This window comes from Bubalus bubalis, chromosome 8 (genome assembly GCF_019923935.1).
Source record: "Bubalus bubalis isolate 160015118507 breed Murrah chromosome 8, NDDB_SH_1, whole genome shotgun sequence".
Classification (NCBI taxonomy): Eukaryota; Metazoa; Chordata; class Mammalia; order Artiodactyla; family Bovidae; genus Bubalus; species Bubalus bubalis.
In genome coordinates, this window is record NC_059164.1 from 14,345,681 (window position 1) to 14,367,008 (window position 21,328).

Genomic DNA, 21,328 nt, shown 5'->3' on the forward strand with positions numbered 1-21,328 from the left:
GCTACAGTCCATATGGTTGCAAAGAGTGGACACGACTGAGCACGTGGCATGTATGTAACACAATCACAGGGGAGACATCCCATTATCTTTGCTGTAATCTATCAGAAGCAAGATCCCTTCTACACTCAAGCGGAGAGCATGAACATCAGGAAGTGAGGATCATGGGAGATACTTTATAATCTGCCTGCCACATCTAGCATGGACACAAGAAGGCTGCTGTATCTCATCACCTGCTGTGTCCTGGGCAGGAAGGAGAAAGGGGAGATGTGACATCAGGAGACGTGCTCTTCCATATCGTCCATCGGAACTGTGATGCGCGTGCGCATGTACTTAGTCGCTTTACTTGTGTCTGACTCTGGGACCCCGTGGACCGTAGCCCGCCAGGTTCGGGGTCCATGGGATTCTCCAGGCAAGACTACTGGGGTGGGTTGCCATGCTCTCCCCCAGGGGATCTTCCAGACCCAGGGATCGAATCCATAGCTCCTGCATTGCAGGCAGATTCTTCATTGCTGAGTCACTGGGGAAATGGGGATGCGCATCCAGGCCAACTCAAAGGCAGGCCAGGAACTCTCTCTCATGTTTAGCTTCTCCATTTTTTATAATGGAGCCAAGGATGTTTTGTTATATTAATTAGCTAGGATCTCCCACTTACTCCTAAGTGGCAAAGGAAGATTATAATGGCCTGGAATAGTTTGGATAAAGACCAATGGTTTTGAACATGAAAGAAAAGATCCATGTGACTAAGGTTTAGTGATTTCCCAGGTGAGGTTGAAGAGACATGAGATGACCACGGTTGTGACATGATTTATTTTTCCTTCATCTCAGACATATGTGCCCTAGGGAGATGGTGGAGGGGTGGGAAGACTACATATATATGTATGGAATAAGGATGTAAAATAGTGGTATATATTTCCAGGCTACATATATTGGGTTGGTCAATAAGTACATTAGAGATTTTCCATAAATTCTAAAAATCTGCAAGAACTTTTTGGCCAACCCAATAGAAAACAACCTCTAATTTTCTAAAGCTCCAAAAATAGTACAAATGGATCTTCATTTGCATTGCATCAGCCTTCTTTTCTAGTGAGAGGATCCTCGTTTTTTCCTAATGTTCTGAAGGACCTGAAAATTCTTATACAAAAGAAGGCTATAAAAATGGAAAAGGTAATTATTTGAAAAATTGTTTTCAGCTATTATTTATGTAAACTTTGTTTTCATATGTGTGACCTTAACATTTAGCTTTAAAACTTTTTACCTTAATCTTTGGAAAGAATAGCTCTCAATTTAAATGGACCACATTGGGAAAAAAAAAAAAAAATCAATTCTTGCTCTGCTTTAGACCAGAAAGAAATTAACTCGGCTAGAACTTTTCATCACTTGGTGGCACTACCTCAAGACCAAGCCTCCTGGGAATTAAATACTAGATAATCATGAAAGAAAATCAAATTATTGTCTCACTGTGTGCTCTTTGGATGTGAAAATTGTTTACACAAAAACCAGGCTCAACCTTGGCTGTAATATTTTTTCTCCTCACTGCACTTATTATTTTTTGATGGCATCAAGTCACATTCTAGCCATATCATGGTACTCTATGAAACATGATATTCTGTCAATATGAGAGATGAGGGGCAAACACAAAAGGCTCTTGTAATTTGCTTCTCTGCCTTCTTTTTATTAACTTTCTAGAAAGAATATAATAATTTTAAGTGAAGTTCTTTACTTTTCCACTCTAATGAAGTATATCATTATTTGGGCCAGCAGAATGGAATATATTTTCATGTCCTCTGCTTTGTTTATCTAGCATCTTTCTTCTGAAAGTTCAACACTGATTAAAACCCTACTGCTAACACTCTAGGCAACATTCAGACAGTACTGCCCTGAATCTGTTAAAGCTGCTACCAGCTTTCTCACAGGTAGGAACAACAAAACAGTTTGAAGTTAAATACTAAGATCGCCCACTGTGAGAAGAAATATACACTTTATGTAAATATGTCACATATTTACATTTCATATAAATAAATATATTCATATAAATATTTTATATTTCTATATTTCTTTATAAATGTATATAACTATGTTATATACATGTTTACATAAATATAAAACAAGAGACAAATACTAGTTCATGGAGTTCTTTTAGGGCAGTAAATGGAAGATTTTAGAGTTGCAGGCATAGACTTACTCATGTTGTATATGAGGTAAGAGATTTGTTTGCAATAATTTCATACTTTGATGATTTGTTTGCAATAATTTCCTACTTTGATGGCTTTTCTTAACTCCTTATTTTTGACATAAACCAGCCATACTTTGATGGCTTTTGTTAACTCCTTATTTTTGACATAAACCAGTCAAAAGGATACAAAGGTAAGCTGAACTGTGTGTTGATATCACCTAGTATCAGTTTTCAGCTGGATTCTGGAGACCTTCGTTTCTCTAGCTACTATAGAAGCTCTGTGTTTAAAAAGGGAATAAAAATCACACCTTAGGCACAAGATGATGGAGCTGATTTATCTCAGCAAGTTTAGGAAACATTTCTGACGATGGTACAGCCTCTGCATGAATACCTCTCATGGGATCAGCCACCCCCACCCGGGCAGCTCTTCTAGTGTCCAGCATTGCAGTAGGCTCCCTTCACTCTATGTTTTACATGAGCAATGCCTGTTATAGTGTCTGCTGTAACAAATTACTGTGAATTTAGTGACTTAAAACAACACGTATTCATCATCTTTAGGTCAGAAGTCTGGCATGGATCTCCATGGATTAAAAATCAAGGTGTCAGCAGGCCTGTGTAATCAGTCTGGAGGTGCTAGGCGTGATTTCATTTTCTTGCCTCTTCAGCTTCTAGAGGCCACCCCCATCCATTCAGTCATGGCCCCCTTATCCCATTTTCAATGCCAGAAACAGTGGTCAAACCCTCCTCACCTGGCATCACGCTCTCCTCCTGCCCCTCTTTCACTGTCATAACCCTTGGGATTATATTAATCCACCTAGATAGTCCAGTCTCCTATCCCGATATTAAAGGCAGCTGATTGGCAACCTGAATTCCATCTGTAACCTTAACCCCTTTGCCATGTAAAGTAGCATATTCCCAGATTCTGGAAATCAGGATGTGAACATCTTCTGGGACCATTATCCTGCCTACCAGAGCTCCTAAATAGTGTTTGAAATCAATAGAGGCTTTGATCAGCTAGTCACACTGAAGAGCAAAATCACAGGTATAGTACTGATGAAATATGAATTTAGCTGTGTCCGTCAGCCCTGCCCCACATAGAAGCTTAACAGTGCAGAGGTCAGCCAACTGTCCTTATCTCTTCTCTCCCCTTTTTAATTAATACATCAGCAGGCTCTCTCTGCATTTACTCTCCCCTATGTTATTGCTAAGAATCTTTGAGTCCATGTAACTCAAAGACTGTGAGCTGTTAACCAAAATCTGTTATTTTCTTTTTTGGTCCCCGGACTACTTTTTGCAGCCTCTTCTGAAGTTAGGTGTGGTCATGGGACTAGGTTCTAGCCAGTGGAAGTCAGCCAGTTCCTTACTCAAAATCCCTTATGGTTACCCAGGGGGAAAATGGGGGATAAATTAGGAGTTTGGGATTAACGTATACTATTTACTACATAAATAGACAACCTCTAAACAGCAATATGCTGCCTCTGACCTGGAGTCCCCATCTAGGACTGTTATGAGAAAGAAAGGAACTTGTCTTATAAGCCGCTGAATTTTTGGAGTCTCTGTTACTGCCACTCAGTCTATATGGATTGTTTTCTCGTGCACTCCTGCTTTGCTGCACTCTTTTCTTCTTTGCATCTTAAGGCCTCTGCAGCTAAATGCTTTCTGCTGCCCCTATTGCCTCCCAGGCTGCTCTCATTTTTCTCATTTAAAGTTCATTTACGGAACTTAGGGTTTGGGTCCCCTCACTAGCCTATATTACATCTTTGTGATTATTAGGAAAAGGTGTCTTTTTCCCTGGGTGGGCCAAATCAAAGAGAAACCCTTCAGGCTGATGCATTCTGTGAGTGCACAGCTTGACAAATCAACCAACATTTTAGCAACTCAAAAGGCCCCCCTTTTGCTAGGCAGTTGCTTTCATGCACCCGAGTGCAGGCTTAATGAGCTACAGGCAGCTGATTTTGGTTCACACTTAACTCCTCTGGACACTGTTACGTACAGCACACACTGCACAGCTTCCTGCGGAGGCTCCACCAGAACCCATCCACAGTGCAGACCTGCTTCTGCTGATGCCACTTGACTCTCAGGACCTAACCTTAACTCACATTAGGTTGTGTAAGCAGGCCCCGGTACCTCTGCTGACTCAAGACATTCATTTTACTGAAATCATCTTTTTCACTCTCCTCTCTAAGGAAGTATCATTTCAAAGAAAAAGATGGGCTTCCAACACTGTGAGCATTCCCTTGGTTATTAGAACCTTAACACAAGCTTTCTCTAAATATTGAGGAATGCCTACATGGAAACAATCAGGATTGGGGAAGCTAATGGGTTCCCTGCTTAAGAGATGGGGCTCCAGACCTGACCTGGACCATTCCTCTCACCTTTATTCCCCAGGGGGACACATGGTTACCACTCTGATCCATTCAATTTCTTTGCTCAGTGATTAGAGCATGTGGTAACTGTACTCCAGCTTGGAGCTAGCTGAATGGTGTTTCTGAATTCTGCCTAGCTTCCTACTTTCAAGTACGCATAAACACAGGAAATTTTCCATATCTATTTACTGATACATTTAGTTTTCTTCTTGGAAACACAAGAAAACTACGTTTTCTGGGCTGTGCTGCGTTTAGGTATAGCCATGTGATTGAGTTCTGACCAGGGAAATGTGGGTTAGAATGATGTGTGTCACCCCTAAGCCAAGAAGAAACCTTATCTTTAAATAAAACTGTCTCCTAGGTAAAGAAACTTTATTCTTCAAATGTAAACACACCCTATATGGAGACAGGAGTAGATCTGTTTACATTAGAAAGATAAATTTCTTTCCCTCTCTTAGAAGAGATGAGGGGTAGATGTCTAGCCTCTATATAAGCTCCTGGTTTCATAAATTTGGAGTTCATCTTATGGCAAAAAATATCCCTTTTTCATCTGCAGTGTCCATCTTCTCTCATTGGACAACTCTGCATGGGATGAAATGGGGCATAAGGAACTCAGCCCAGTTATTCCTGTAGGCAATAAAAGTATGTTCTCTGATCCAGAAAACTGGTTTGCTTTCATGATAAGTTAAGTACATACAAGATATTTAAAACCACCCCTGTATTTCATTATATTCTCTCTTCCCTGTCTTCTGGATGGATGCAGGGTGTCTAGTGGAGGGCTCCCAGGGCTTAGGGTAAACCTGAGTTACTAGAAAGGGAGAGTCTGCCTCTGAACATCTACATGAAGAAGAAGATACCCCTATTGGACTGTGATGTGAGCAAGACAATTTCCCTCAAAACTTTAAGCCATTGGGATTTTATTGGTTGGTTGCAAAGCTGACCTAACTTACTTTAACACAAATGGACCTCTCAGATTTCACGGTAACTTGACATTAAAGGCACTGAGTTAATAGAACCCTGAGGGAATGGCTACCCACTCCAGTATTCTGGTTTGGAGAATTCCAAGGACTGTACAGTCCATTGGGTTGCAAAGAGGCAGACATGACTGAGTGACTTTCACTTTCTTTTCATTCAAATTTATATAAATGTTACAATCAATGTATATAGTACTTTTATCCTTAAGGTTATTTCCAGATATTTTATAAAAAATTGGAACGATCTTTAAAATGTTATTTAAAATAGCATAATGTCTATAAACAGTAGAAGACATGTTATATAATAATAATGTGTTATCTTTTAGGACATTGAGATAATAGGTCTATTCCTCCTTCATTTGAATTTAAATATGCAAATGTTCCTTTTGACAGAGAGGTTTATCGTATTATGTTGTAATGACATTCAGCCTCACTTCAAAATGTAGCTAATTTAGATCATTTCAGAGAAAATGACAACTGTTCCCTTGCTACAAAGAGCATACATGAGATGATTTATAATTTTTACTAACTAAAGTTAATCACTGAGGTTAATAATACTTGATACTTACATAACAGTTTGCTTCTGTATACTGAATGCCTATTATTACAAATGCTTGAAACATCTTTGTGAACCAGGCAGGAGACAAGGGTGTGTGTGTGTGTGTGCGCACATCTCCCCACACGTTCTGTGGAAACTGATGTAGGCATGGAAATGAAGCCAAGGTACAAAGATAGAATTTACTCATATCTACGAGGCTGAAGTAAGAATCTAGCAGTCAGAGCAAGTGTCCAGGGGCAGTAGAGTCTAGGCATGGCCACAAATGAACTCTGAGGATGATATTACAATGCAAAGTAGACTAACCTTGTTGGGTGATCTTGACCACCTTTGCTTCCCTTGGCTCCTACTTTTTTCTTTCCCTTTTTAAAGGACTTATAAAGTCTCTTCATTAATGCTATGGGCTACCCAATATTCCAAAGCAAACTTTGTTTCCTTGAAGTTGGCCTAATGTGGTTGTGTGTGTGCATGCTCAGTCTTGTCTGACTCTTTGCAGCCCCATGGACTACAGCTTGACAGGCTCCTCTGTCCATGGAACTTTCCAGGCAAGAAAACTGGAGTGGGTTGCCATTTCCTCCGCCATGGGATTTTCCTGACCCAGGATTGAATCCATGTCTAAGTTGGTTTTTATTCTGGCAACCAAAATCTTGACTATGGCCACAAAATGTTTGGAATTATCATCTTTCAGTTCGGTTCAGTTCAGTTCAGTCGCTCAGTCGTGTCCAACTCTTTGCGACCCCATGAATCGCAGCACGCCAGGCCTCCCTGTCCATCACCAATTCCTGGAGTTCACTCAAACTCATGTCCGTCGAGTCAGTGATGCCATCCAGCCATCTCATCCTCTGTCGTCCCCTTCTCCTCCTGCCCCCAATCCCTCCCAGCATCAGTCTTTTCCAGTGAGTCAACTCTTTGCATGAGGTGGCCAAAGTACTGGAGTTTCAGCTTTAGCATCATTCCTTCCAAAGAACACCCAGGACTGATCTCCTTTAGAATGGACTGGTTGGGATTATCATCTTTAGTCTAAATAAAAGATTTATGGAAAGAGAAGCTTGCTGCCAGAGGAAAAGCTCTAGAGTTAGTTTGAGGAAATTGAGACGCTTTCTAAGATCTGCTTGCCTTTGGGGATATCGGCCCTCACTGTCAATATTCTGCCTCCCAGGCCAGACTGCCAGTGTAAAGCTCTGTTGCTCTTTAATCACAAGGTATTTGATTTCGTGTCACCCTATCAACCTCCGTTAACCTGTCACTTTGTCTGGAAAGTCTTCAAAGGCTTCCTTCCCTCTACTCTGCGATGAGTCTACTCTTTTTTTGCTCTGATAGCATGCTCTAATACACATCACTGTGCTTAAGACACTGCCCTATGACAGCCATGTTTCTCATAGACTAAGGAGGGAGTCTGAGTTATTTACTCTGCCCTCCCAGGCCCAGAAATGTAGTAGACATTGATGGGAATGTAGTAGACACTCAGTGAATGTCAGTTGAGTAAATCATGCAGACTATTGCCCTTAATATGTTCAGAGAAATGCATTACAAGTTTTTGGATTTTTACTTCTTTTCAGTTTGAAATCTACATCCTTAAGCTGGAAAGCTACATGCTATGCCACTGTTTCATGTCATTTTTTTCCTTAGCCTGGATTGGCACTAAACACTTTTATGTGCTTGCTCTTTCTGGATGTTAGTAACATCATAAGGGCAGGGACTGAATGCATCATGCTAGAGCTCAGGGGAATTTGGGGATCATCTATGAAAAACTCAAAATTCTTACAACAAGAAAACTGAACCTACATGCTTGTGGTCACACAGGTGGCAGGAACCCACCATCTGCCATCCCAAACCTGGTCTCTAATTTCCAGCTCCATGCTCTTGCCTCTTTGCTATCTTGTTCTTCCCTAGTAAAGTTGTTTGTGGAGTTGTCAGCAGGATGTTTGGTTTGTCCTGGGGAGGGAAGGGTAGTAACTAACATTTGCTGTTCTCCTACTGCAATTACAGGTGTGATGCTGAACACACTGTGTATCATATATTGTTTAATTTTTCAATATCCCAATAGAGGTAAGTTTTGTTATCTATATTTTACAGATGAGGAATCTGTAGCTCTGTTGGGGAAATTCCTTAAGGTTACAGAGCTGAGACTCAAATTTGAATCTGTGTGATATCAAAATTATGGCACAATTAGATTATTACACACAGAGTCCTTCCTAATGCAGAGGAATGTGGTAGAAGTGATTTGATCTCTGTCTGGGCTTTTCCACCTCTCCTTGCCATATCCTGTATTTGCTTGTTTGAGTTGTGCTTTTTCTTAGTAACATGTTCCCTTCTTTTGTCCTTTTCAGCAGGTCTTCTAAATTAGCTCAGAACTTCCCTCCTCCTGGAAGACTTCTTAGATTACCATTTAGGTTTTCACCACATTCCTATGTTATGCATTCTGTACATGTTAAAGGGAACATTTAGATGCCATGGACTCTATCCTCAAACCTTCAGGCAATACTCTATGCAACTGTATCTCAGAAAAATGTCATTATTAATGTTTAAAAATCTCCAGTAAAAGGGCCTTCATAAATTACTTGCCACCTATTCTAAACTCTTGAATTGCAAATTAAATCTGGATGTAATCTTGGGGATCAATCTACTCTAAGACTCCTACAGATGAAGAAACAGATCTGGAGAGATTAAGATGACTTGTATAGGCTGTGTGTTATACTTAAGTTTAGTAAGTGGTTGAATTAGTTCAAGTTCATTTTAATTTATTTTTAGTCGAAAATGGAAGGAAAACCCACTAGTGGTCTAATGACCAGCTGTGTAATATTCCTTCACAGGAACAAGGACGAGTAAAATCTCCTTTTAGCCTTTTCTTGTTTAGGCCAAATTGTTTTTGCCTCTCTCTCTCTCACTGTCTTTTCCTCTCCCCTTCTCCACCTCTCCGCCTTCCAACTCTGGTCATACTTCTTTTCCTAAAGGATTCCAGGTAGCCAGCAAATAGTCACTGTTTCTCCAAGTCCCCGCCCATCCCCCACCTCCCCGAGCAGGTATTTCTCAGAAGGTATCTTTGACCCTATTGGAATTTGGGACAGAAGCTCTAGGTAGTAGTATAAATATGGACACCTGGAATATAAATACAAAATTCCTCAAGAAAATATTAGCCAAATGAATCCAACAACACATGAAAAGAATCATAAACTATGATCCAGTTGGATTCATTCCAGAGTCAAAAGAATGGTTCAGCATATGCATTATCAATGTGATATGCCACAACAAAAGAGAAAAACTGCATGATCATCAATAGATGATTAAAAAGCATTTGATAAAATTCAATATCCATTCATGATAAAAACTCTGCCAAAGTGGGTTTAAAGGGAACACATCAACATAATAAAAGCATATATGGCAAACTGACAATCAACATAATAACCAATGGTGAGAAATTGAAAGTCTTCCCACCAAATTCTAGAACAAGACAAGGATGCCCACTCTCATCACTTTTATTCAACACAGAAATGGAAGTCCTAGCCACAGCAATCAGATAAGAAAAAGAAATAAAAGTTACCCAAGTTGGAAATCACTTCAGATGGTGACTGCAGCCATGAAATTAAAAGATGCTTGCTCCTTGGAAGAAAAGCTATGACAAACCTAGACAGCATATTAAAAAACAAGGACATTACTTTGCTAACAAATATCCATATAGTCAAAAGCTATGGTTTTTGTAGTAGTCATGTATGGATGTGAGAGTTGGACCATAAAGAAGGCTGAGCAGTGAAGAATTGATGCTTTTGAACTGTGCTGTTGGAGAAGACTCTTGAGAGTCCGTTGGACTTCAAGGAGATCAAATCTGTTAATCCTAAGAGAAATCAACCCTGAATATTCATTGGAAGGACTGATGTTGAAGCTGAACCTCTAATACTTGGGTCACCTCATGCGAAGAGCCGACTCATTAGAAAAGATCCTGATGCTGGGAGAGGTTGAAGGCAGGAGGAGAAGGGGATGACAGAGGATGAGATGGTTGGATGGCATCACTGACTCAATGGACATGAGTTTGAGCAAGCTCTGGGAGATGGTGAAGGATAGGGAAGTGTAGCATAATGCAGTCTGTGGGGTTGCAAAGTTGGACACAACTGAGCAAATGAGCAACAGCAACAACAAAAGTTGGAAAAAAAGTAAAATTGTTATTATATGCAGATGACATGATACTATATGTAGAAAACTAAAGATTCCACACAAGAGCTCCTAGAACTAAGTGAATTCAGCAAGGTAGCCAGATACAAATTTAACATACATGAATCTGTTGCATTTCTTCACACTAACAATGAAATATCAGAAAGAGAAAGTAAAAAAAAAAAAATTCTTTAAAAGTCACATCAAAAAATAATATACTTAGGAATTAATCTGACCCAAGAGGTGAAAGACTTATATGCTAAGAACTATAAAACATTGACAAAGGAAACCGAAAATAATTGGAAGAAATGGAAAGATAGTCCATGCTTTTAGATTTTAAGAATTAATGTTGTTAAAATGGCCATATTACCCAAAGCAATCTACAAATTTAATGTTATCCATCTCAAAATCCTGCAAACTATGCATTCCTTTGGGCTTCCCTGATAGCTCAGTTGGTATGGAATCTGCCTGCAATGCAGGAGACCCCAGTTCAGTTCCTGGGTCAGGATGATGTGCTGGGGAAGGGATAGGCTACCCACTCCAGTATTCTTGGGCTTCCCTTGTGGCTCAGCTAGTAAAGAATCTACCTTCAATGCAGGAGACCCGGGCTTGATCCCTGGGTTGGGAAGATCCCCTGGAGAAGGGAAAGGCTACCCAACTCCAGTATTCTGGCCTGGAGAATTCTATGGACTATATAGTCCATGTGGTCACAAAGAGTCGGATGTGACTGAATGACTTTCACTCTCAAAATACCCATGGCATTTTTTTTTCAGAACTAGAACAAATAATCCTAAGATTTATATGAAACTGTAAGAGACCCAGAATTGCCAAAGCAATCCTGAGGAAAAAGAACAAAGCTGGAGGCATAAACCTTCCAAGACTTCAGATGCTACTACAAAGCTACAGTAATCAAAATAATGTGGTAATGGCATAAAAACAGATATATAGATCAATGAAACAGAGAGTCCAGAAATAAACCACACACCTATGATCAATTTTTGACAAAGGAGGCAACAAAATACAATGGAGAAAAGACAGTCACTTTAGGAAGTGGTGTTGGGAAAGCTGTTTGAATATTCTCTCATACCACACAAAAGTAAACTCAAAATGTCTTCAAGACAGGACACCATAAAGCTTCTAGAAGAGAATGAGCATGCATGCTAAGTCACTTCAGTCGTGTCCAGTTCTGTGCAACACTATGGACTATAACTTGCCAGGCTATTCTGTCCATGGGATTCTCTAAGCAAGAATAATGGAGTGGGTTGTCATGCCTTTCTCCAGAGAATCTTTCTGACCCAGGGATCGAACTCACTTCTCTTATACCTACCTGCATTGGTAGGTGGGTACTTTACCACTAACACCACCTAGGAAGACCCTGAGTTTGTGGTCTCATTTATTTGCTTTTATTTCTTTGGTGACACTGACCTAAGAAAATGTTGCAATAATTTATGTCAGAATATTTTGCCTAGTCTGACATAAATTATTACAATATTTTCTTAGGTCAGTCTCCAAAAAGAAATAAAAGTCAAGAAATGAGACCACAAACTTATAAACTTTTGTACACCAAAAGAAACCATGAACAAAAAGACAATTTGCCAACTGGGAGAAAATATTTGCAAATGATGCAACCAACAAGGGCTTAATTTCCAAAATATGCACACAGTTCATACAACTCAGTATCAAAAAAGACCAGAAAACAACCCAATCAAAAAATGGACAGAAGACCTAAATATTAATAGACATTTCTCCAAAGAGGACATACAGCTGGCCAATAGGCACATGAAAAGATGTGCAACATCATTAATTATTCAGCCCAGTTCAGTTCAGTCACCCAGTCATGTCCGACTCTTTGTGACCCTATGAATTGCAGCATGCCAGGCCTCCCTGTCTGTCACCAACTCCCGGAGTTCACTCAGACTCACGTCCAGCGAGTCAGTGATGCCATCCAGCCATCTTGTCCTCTGTCGTCCCCTTTTCCTCCTGCTCCCAATCCCTCCCAGCATCAGAGTCTTTTCCAATGAGTTAACTCTTCATATGAGGTGTCCAAAGTACTGGAGTTTCAGCTTTAGCATCATTCCTTCCAAAGAAATCCCAGGACTGATCTCCTTCAGAATGGACTGGTTGGATCTCCTTGCAGTCCAAGGGACTCTCAAGAGTCTTCTCCAACACATTAATTATTAGAGAAATGCAAATAAAAACTATAATGAGGTATCATCTCACACAGTTTAGAATGGTCATCATCAAAAAGTCTACAAGGATAAAATAGGGGTATGGGATCAACAGATACACACTACTATATAGGAAACAAACAATACAGGTTTACTGTATAGCACATGGAACTATGTTCAATATCTTGTAATAAACATAATGGAAAAGAATCAGAAAAAAAGAATACATATAACCAAATCACACCTGAAGCTAACACAATATTGTAAATCAACTGGATTTCAAATATCTATATATCTATATCTATATCTATATATATCAATATTGATATCAATAGGTCCCCAAAATAAATTTTATTTTTAATGGCAATGATAAACTTAAACCCTTTAGAGAGGATTTTTAAGTGCTTGAATAAAGATATAGGCTCAAGTCTATGATTTCCAGCTTGGTTTTCCAAATATTTACCATATATTTTGACTCCAGTTGATTAACATTTGTTCCTTCTTACATAATTTATAATTTTTTCATTATATTATAAAATTTCAGTTCAGTGGCTCAGTCATGTCTAACTCATTGTGACCCCATAGGCTGCAGCATGCCAGGCTTCCCAGAGCTTATTCAAACTCTTGTTCATCGAGTTGGTGATGCCATCCAACCATCTTATCCTCTGTCATCCCCTTCTCCTGCCTTCAATCTTTCCCAGCATCAGGGTCTTTTCCAATGAGTCTGTTCTTTGCATCAGGTGGCCAAAGTATTGGAGTTTCAGCTTCAGCATCAGTCCTTCCAATGAATATTCAGGACTGATCTCCTTTAGGATGGACAGGTTGGATCTCCTTGCTGTCTAAGGGACTCTCAAGAGTCTTCTCCAACACCACAGTTCAAAAGCATCAATTCTTCAGTGCTCAGCTTTCTTCACAATCCAACTCTCACATCCATACATGACCACAGGAAAAACCATAGCCTTGACTAGACAGACCTTTGTCAACAAAGTAATGTCTCTGCTTTTTAATATGCTGTCTAGGTTGGTCACAGCTTTTCTTCCAAGGAGAAAGCGTCTTTTAATTTCATGGCTGCAGTCACCATCTGCAATGATTTTGGAGGCCAAGAAAATAAAGTCTCTCACTGTTTCCCCATCTATTTGCCATGAAGTGATGGGACTGGATGCCATGATCTTAGCTTTTTTAATGCTGAATTTTAAGCTGGCTTTTTCACTTTCCTTTTTTACTTTCATCAGGAGGCTCTTTAGTTCTTCTTCACTTTCTGCCATAAGGGTGGTGTCATCTGCATATCTGAGGTTATTGATATTTCTCCCAGTAATCTTGATTCTAGCTTGTGCTTCATCGAGCCTGGCATTTCACATGATGTACTCTGCATATAAGCTAAACAAGCAGGGTGACAATATACAGCCTTGACATACTTCTTTTCCAATTTGGAACCAACCTGTTATTCCATGTCCAGTTCTAACTGTTGCTTCTTGACCTGCATACAGATTTCCCAGGAGGCAGGTAAGGCGGTCTGGTATTCCCATCTCTTAAAGAATTTTCCACAGTTTGTTGTGATCCTCAGTCAAAGGCTTTAGCATAGTCAATAAAACAGAAGTAGATGATTTTCTGAAAATCTCTTTCTTTTTCAATGATCTAACAGATGTTGGAAGTTTGATCTCTGGTTCCTCTGCCTTTTCTAAAACCATCTTGAACATCTGGAAGTTCACGGTTCATGTATTGCTGAAGCCTGGCTTGGAGAATTTTGAGCATTACTTTACTAGCGTGTGAGATGAGTGCAATTGTGCGGTAGTTTGAGCGTTCTTTGGCATTCCCTTTCTTTGGGATTGGAATGAAAACTGACCTTTCCCGTCCTGTGGCCACTGCTGAGTTTTCCAAATTTGCTGGCATATTGAGTGCAGCACTTTCACAGCATCATCTTTCAGGATTTGGAATAGCTCAACTGGAATTCCATCACCTCCACTAGCTTTGTTTGTAGTGATGCTTTCTAAGGCCCACTTACTTCACATTCCAAGATGTCTGGCTCTAGGTGAGTGATCACACCATCATGGTTATCTGGGTCATGAAGATCTTTTTTGTATAGTTCTTCTGTGTATTCCTGCCTCCTCTTCATAATATTTTCTGCTTTCATACCATTTATGCCCTTTATTGTGCCCATCTTTGCCTGAAATGTTCCCTTGTTATCTCTAATTTTCTTGAAGAGATCTCTAGTGTTTCCCATTCTATTATTTTCCTGTGTTTCTTTGCATTGATCACTGAGGAAGGCTTTCTTATCTCTCCTTGCTATTCTTTGGAACTCTGCATTCAGATGGATATATCTTTCCTTTTCTCCTTTGCCTTTAGCATCTCTTCTTTTCTCAACTATTTGTAAGGCCTTCTTAGACAACCATTTTGCCTTTTTGCATTTCTTTTTTCTTGGGGATGGTCTTGAAACCTGCCTTCTGTACAATGTCATGAACCTCCGTCCATAGTTCCTTCAGGCACTCTGTCCATCAGATCTAATCCCTTGAATCTATTTGTCACTTCCACTGTATGATCGTAAGGGATTTGATTTAGGTCATACCTGAACGGTCTTGTGGTTTTCCCTACTTTCTTCAAGTTAAGTATGAATTGGCAATAAGGAGTCCATAATATGAGCCACAGTCAGCTCCTGGTCTTGTTTTTGCTGACTGTATAGAGCTTGTCCATCTTTGGCTGCAAAGAATATAATCAATCTGATTTCAGTGTTGACCATCTGGTGATGTCCATGTGTAGAGTCTTCTCTTGTATTGTTGGAAGAGGGTGTTTGCTATGACCAGTGTACTCTCTTGGCCAAACTCTGTTAGTCTTTGACCTTCTTTGTTTTGTAGTCCATGGCCAAATTTGCCTGTTACTCCAGTTATCTCTTGACTTAAAATTTAGGGACACATAAAGTTCCTAGTCTGTAATCTTCAATTTATATACAGTAAGTCTACCAACTTTTATGGAAAAATATATAGACATCTGTCCAGAATTCCCCCTGGGTGATAAATATTCCTCAGATATTTTTGACTACAGAAGGGGATGGTTGAAGATTCATTTTCTTCCACATATTCTACCTGGCATATGGTTTCTTATTCTCCTTTGGATTGTCTTGATGGGCTGTCTAGGCAGATTTAAGGAGTCTCCTAGAGTCTCCTTTAAGGTCCCTATATGTATTATTCTAGGTGTAAACATAAAAGAACCTTGAAAACCTTTGTAGTATCAACAACGATTGGTCAAATGAGCTCTTTTTTAATGGCTTTCAAAAATCCCAACTGTGAATTCCTAATTGTTTTCTGTATTCAATATGCAGAGGTGGCCCGAAACCATTTGTGTATTCCCACACAAAGGGATGCTCAGTGAATTCTTCCAATGTTAGGGCCCCTGGGGACTAGAACTAAAAGTTACAGATCTTTCACCCTGTGTATGAAGTTGATTCTGTCCTTAAAGACAGAGCACGGGAAGCATGCTTAGGTTGAATAACCTGTCCGAGGTCCCTCAGCCAGTGAGAGCTATGATGTGAAATGAGGGGCGTCCTCATGCTCTTTCCCCCTCCACCTCCTGCCTCTGCAGTTGAACGCGTCAGGTCACTGGGGCTTCTAATGTTGGCTCAGTCTTGGATGGGAGCAGCCCTGGATCTCAGATGACAAATACATGCTAAGAAACTGTCCTTCTCCTTTTGTCCCCAAACTGAAGTGATACCATGCAAGCAACAGCATTAGGCCTAGATAATACAGATACTAGGGCTTCCCTGGTGGCTCAAATGGTAAAGTGTCTGCCTGCAGTGAGGGAGACCCAAGTCCGATCCCTGGGCTGGGAAGATCCCCTGGAGAAGGAAATGGCAACCTGTTGGGGGCCGGCGTGAGGCACTCCGCCCATGACAAAGGTCATGAGGAAGGAGGCTCGACATACGCAAAGGCGGGATCGAGCCTCAGGAGTCCCCCCTGGAAATCCTCAAGCATCTACCCCCGTAACCAGAGCCTGCCTACTTTATTACTTTGTGCTCTCCCCTACACCTCTGACTTTACGGGGGGCTGTCCCCCACCACCTCTTTCGGAGAAGGAGTTAACTTAGAGCTCCAGTTAATAATAATTCCTGGGCGTGATAGGAGTGTTTCAACCTACAAACTCCTCTGAAGGTTCTCTAGCCTGCCTGACAGGCTTGTCCGGCCACATGTGATTGCTCACAGCCTCCCAACCGTGAGAGGCACGAGATGCTTTAAATCTTCTAAAAACAGGTTCTTTAGAGAAGTTAGAAAATTATTAGTATAAGTGTAATGGGCTGATTAGAAATTGTATTGGTGAAGGGTTTTTCATTTGTTGAGCCAATGCTTGTTGCTAAGTCTCCATATCCCCTGCCCTTATACACCTTAATGAATATATAGAAGAAATAAGTATTAACCTTTGATATTAATCATGTTAGACCTTAGGCTAAGTAAATTCTTTCCTTAACTAAAACCCACTACACCCTCACCCTATAGGAATGTAATTTTTTTGGGTGGCATCTGTTTTAAGAATAATCACCCTTGGAGAAATAAGTGTCCTGGTTGACTGACCGCTGTCACAAGGAGAGGGTCATAAATTGTCAGCAGACCCCCTGGCCAGAAGATGATGTAACACCCCTAAGACCTCTGTATACATTTGTATGAAACACCTGACTTTGATAAAAGTCAGGACTGCTGACCCTGCGTGACTTTTGCATAACATCTCAGTGTATAAAAGTAGACCATGGAAAATAAAGAATTGGGATCAGTTCCTCGAAAGACTGGTCTCCCCATGTCTCTCTCTCACTCTGGCTGAGTCTCCATCTGGAGCACGGAACCCACCATGCTTACTAATTATGCCTGGGCTTCTAAGATCCGACCGGGGAGGCCTCAGTGTCTCCTCTCCTTCAGGAGAACGGAAGGATGCCTGTGGCCTACGTAAGTGGTGCAAGCTTCTTGTCTTGACGTTTTATTGGTCTCCCGCATAAACCAAGCTACTCAGCGTCTTTTCTCCACTGAATTTTCCTACTGAGCTATCCTCATTCTATTACTCTTTATATCCTTAATTAACGTTTAATTAAGCAGTTGTTTCCTGACCCTCGCCTACGCTGTCTCTCCTTCGAATACCCTGGATCAGCCGGGGCTGGACCCCGGCAGCAACCCACTCCAGTACTCTTGCCTGGAAAATTCCATGGACTAAGAGGTTCTTCAGAGCCTGGTAGGCTACAGTCCATGGGGTCGCAAAGAGTCGGACACGACCGACCAACTTCACTTCACTTCAATACAGATACTCCTCCAGGTTCTGGTTAAAACAAGGACTCAGACATTAAATGCTATTTTATTTAAGGCTCTTGTAGTCTGGGGATAGTTTATCTCTTTAGAGGAGTCCTTCCTTTAATGTGTCATGACAAGGGTGTGCTAGATTTGGTATTCCCTTCTTCTTGGCAGTTTGTAAGGTCCTGAAATGGTATAAAATGAGATGGAGAGCTGGGATGACAGCCATTGTTCTAGGTAATCTTCCCTGAACTTTCACGTAATTTTTATAATTTTTGGAGCTATAGAATGATTTTAGAAGATATTCTTTGCTTTTTCCTCCTATGACAGTCTCTCTTCTAAAATGGGAAATAATATATATAAAAATAGAGGAAAGGGAATTATTTTCATTTTCTAATTTTTTAATCACTTTGAACCCCAAGAAGAGTCACTTCTGGGTATAGTTTTGCTATAAATAAGGCCACCTAATAATTTCGTCCTTCTGATAGAAAATGGCCATTCTTTTTTTTTTTTTAATAGCCATTCCTTTTGCCCAAGGAGTTTCTATGAAACATATGAATGGTAAAGAGAAAATAAGAAAAAGATTTAACAAAGCTTCTATGACAGCTCAAATGAGCAGTTTATGAGTTTAAGTAGTAACACATGATAAAGATGTGCGATCTCAGCACAGGCAAGCAAGTAGCAGAAGACTTTCCTGTGCACACTGGGCCAACATGAAAGAATTAGACAAGTGTCCTTGAAGCTGACTTCATCTGTCTTAATGAGAAAGAGAGATTATTGTCAAAGTCCAGATAATTTATATGGGGTAGAGAGATCTCTTCATTAATTTCTAACTGCATAGCTAAGGAAAAGAAAACCCCACGAGGGCATTCTCTACAGAATTGTGACGAAGAATAAATAGAAAATTCGATACAAATAATTAAACCAAGTAAAGATTTTCTCTAAGCCATACCTGATCCTTACATAAAATCCTTCTGTGCTTTAATCTAAGATTTAAAATCCTCTGTGACTACTGCCGTTCCTTTTTAGTATACTTCTAACTCATCTTGCCACAGCCTCATGTATTATTCATCGCATGCATGCTTTGAGTCAAGGCATGCTGACTGTTAGGAATACGAATAGCAGTAAAGTTTCAGGGCAAATACAGTCAGGTGAAGTTGGTCAAGTTAAAAAATAAGTTGCTTCTTTAAATTCTGTTGGTGAACTATCCAATGATTTCTTGAATCTTATATAAGATGACTATATTCCCTTTTAAATAAACAAGGATTTAGCATTGATTTAAAAAGAGTGTTGGTTTTTTTTTTTTTTTTTTCTTTTTTAAAGCTTGGTAAGGATCCTGGGCAAATAGCAGAGGCAACTGTAGTATTGCAAAAACAGCCAGATGAATCCTGAGTTGGGGTGATAGTGTATTCCAGGACACTCCAGCCAGAATGTACGTGCTAAGTTGCTTCGGTTGTGTCTGTTGTGTCTGACTCTTTGTGACCCTGAAACTGCCTGCCAGTCTCCTCTGTCCATGGGATTCTCTAAGCAAGAATACTGGAGTGGATTGTCATACCCTCCTCCAGGGGATCTTCCTAACCCAGGGATCGAACCCACATCCGATTCTCCTGCATTGGCAGGTGGGTTCTTTACCACTAGTGCCACCAGAGAAGCCCTTTTTGGGGTCAGCTAAATCAGGCTTCACAGCTGCCAGCTTCCCTCCTCTGCCTCAATATTTCCCTACATATAGACTCAGTTAGGAGAAACTGTTCTTCAGCGGGAAGTTGACCAGAAGCTCGACATCAACCCAATTGCAAGGCCATTGCAAAGGTCCTATGAGGCTTCTTACATGAAAACTGCAACAATTAGAGCAGGAAGAGTCCTCACCTGTCACTTTCCATTCTCTTAAAGATATAATATGAAAATCTCCTCAGTGAAGAACTATCAGTGACATGATAAACACACTAGTAAGATAGTATCACAGCTAAAATATGGGGTGGGTCTCAATGTTCTAGTGAAGTGTGAAGGCAGTATATCTCAATGTTACAAGTTTGTATAATCCTCTAATTTAAGTTCTTGTTTCCTATAACCCTGGAAATACCTTCAAGATGCCAAATAGGAACCTATCCAGGGAGCAGGACACAAGGATGAAGAATATAAATATTCTAATAAGAGTGAGTATAAAGTTCTCTTTGTTTCAATTTAAAATTTCAACCATCTGTATGTCTTATTTGGAGAAATGTCTATTTAGATGTTCCAGCCATTTTTTGATTGGATTGTTTTTCTTTTTTGATATTGAGTCTCATGAGTTGTTTGTATTTTGGAGAATAATCCCTTGTTAATTGCTTCATTTGCAAATACTTTTTTTTTTTCCATTCTGAGGGTTGTCTATATGGGAAAAGAATTTAAAAGTGAGTGGATATATGTATAACTGATTCACTTTACTGTATACTTGAATTTTACACAAAATTATAAATCAATTATACTCCAATAAAAATTTTTAAAAATTAAAAACTTATCTAGATCAATTTTTCTCTGTACATGGTTACCTAGGGCCAGAATTGGGGGATTATTATGATCCTTAAATACCAAATGATGGATAAAAAAATGTCTAGCCTAAGTAGTGAGTGGCTCTAAACATGTCTTTCTAGACATCCTATGTTTTTCCTGGTAACACTGAAAATAATTTTAATTCTAACACATCAAAATCAAAGAGCTATAGACACCTAAAGCTTTAACTTTAGAAATGTTTTTCATATGAAATTGCAAATTATTTGCTAATATCGCTAAGAGTCAGACATGACTGAGCTACTTCACTTTCATTTTTCACTTTCATGCATTGGAGAAGGAAATGACAACCCACTCCAGTGTTCTTGCCTGGAGAATCCAAGGGACAGGGAAGCCTGGTGGGCTGCCATCTATGGGGTCACACAGAGTCGGACACGACTGAAGTGACTTAGCAGCAGCAGCAGTACTTGACAATCCTCTAAGATCAAAGGATGTCAACAATGAGTGCCCAAGTATTTTCAGACTTCAAGGATTCTTTGTTAGATTCCGCCAAATTTTATTTTTTTCTTTTTCCAACAGCTGCTACCTACAGATTCCACAGCTGTTTCTCTGGTATGCCCACTAGAAAAGTTGCTACTTCCTCCACATGACCCTAGACTTTAATGAACACTACAGGAACAAATTACATGCCTAATGATAGTGTTGCTTCTCCCAGGTAAGTTTACAACACAACTTTTAATGAACACAATCACAGAGGGATGCCAATCCTACCTTCAGAAAGACAGATTACAGGGAGATGAAGATTATTATCTAGCCATTTTCCTAACAAAGTGACAAGGAAGTCACATGCACCAGCAGATACCTTGAAGAGATGCTGCTAATTGCCACCCACCATTCACCTAAGGATGCATGACTAACAGACTCAAATGACAATCAATGAGACAGTTGGTGAGGAGGAAGATTCTGAAGACAGATGCCCACCAAATGAGCCTGATGGGTGAGCAAAGACATTGACTCTGAGCAGAAGCTAAACAAGCACATTCAGATGATTCAGATATATATTTTTTTAATTTAGAGTTTTAGGGATTACAAGTATCTTGCATTCTAGTTGAATACACCAGCACTAGCCTCTGTGAATATTTGGAAACTTTATCTTTTAAAAATATGATGCTATAAAGCAAACACACAAACTGAATGAAAC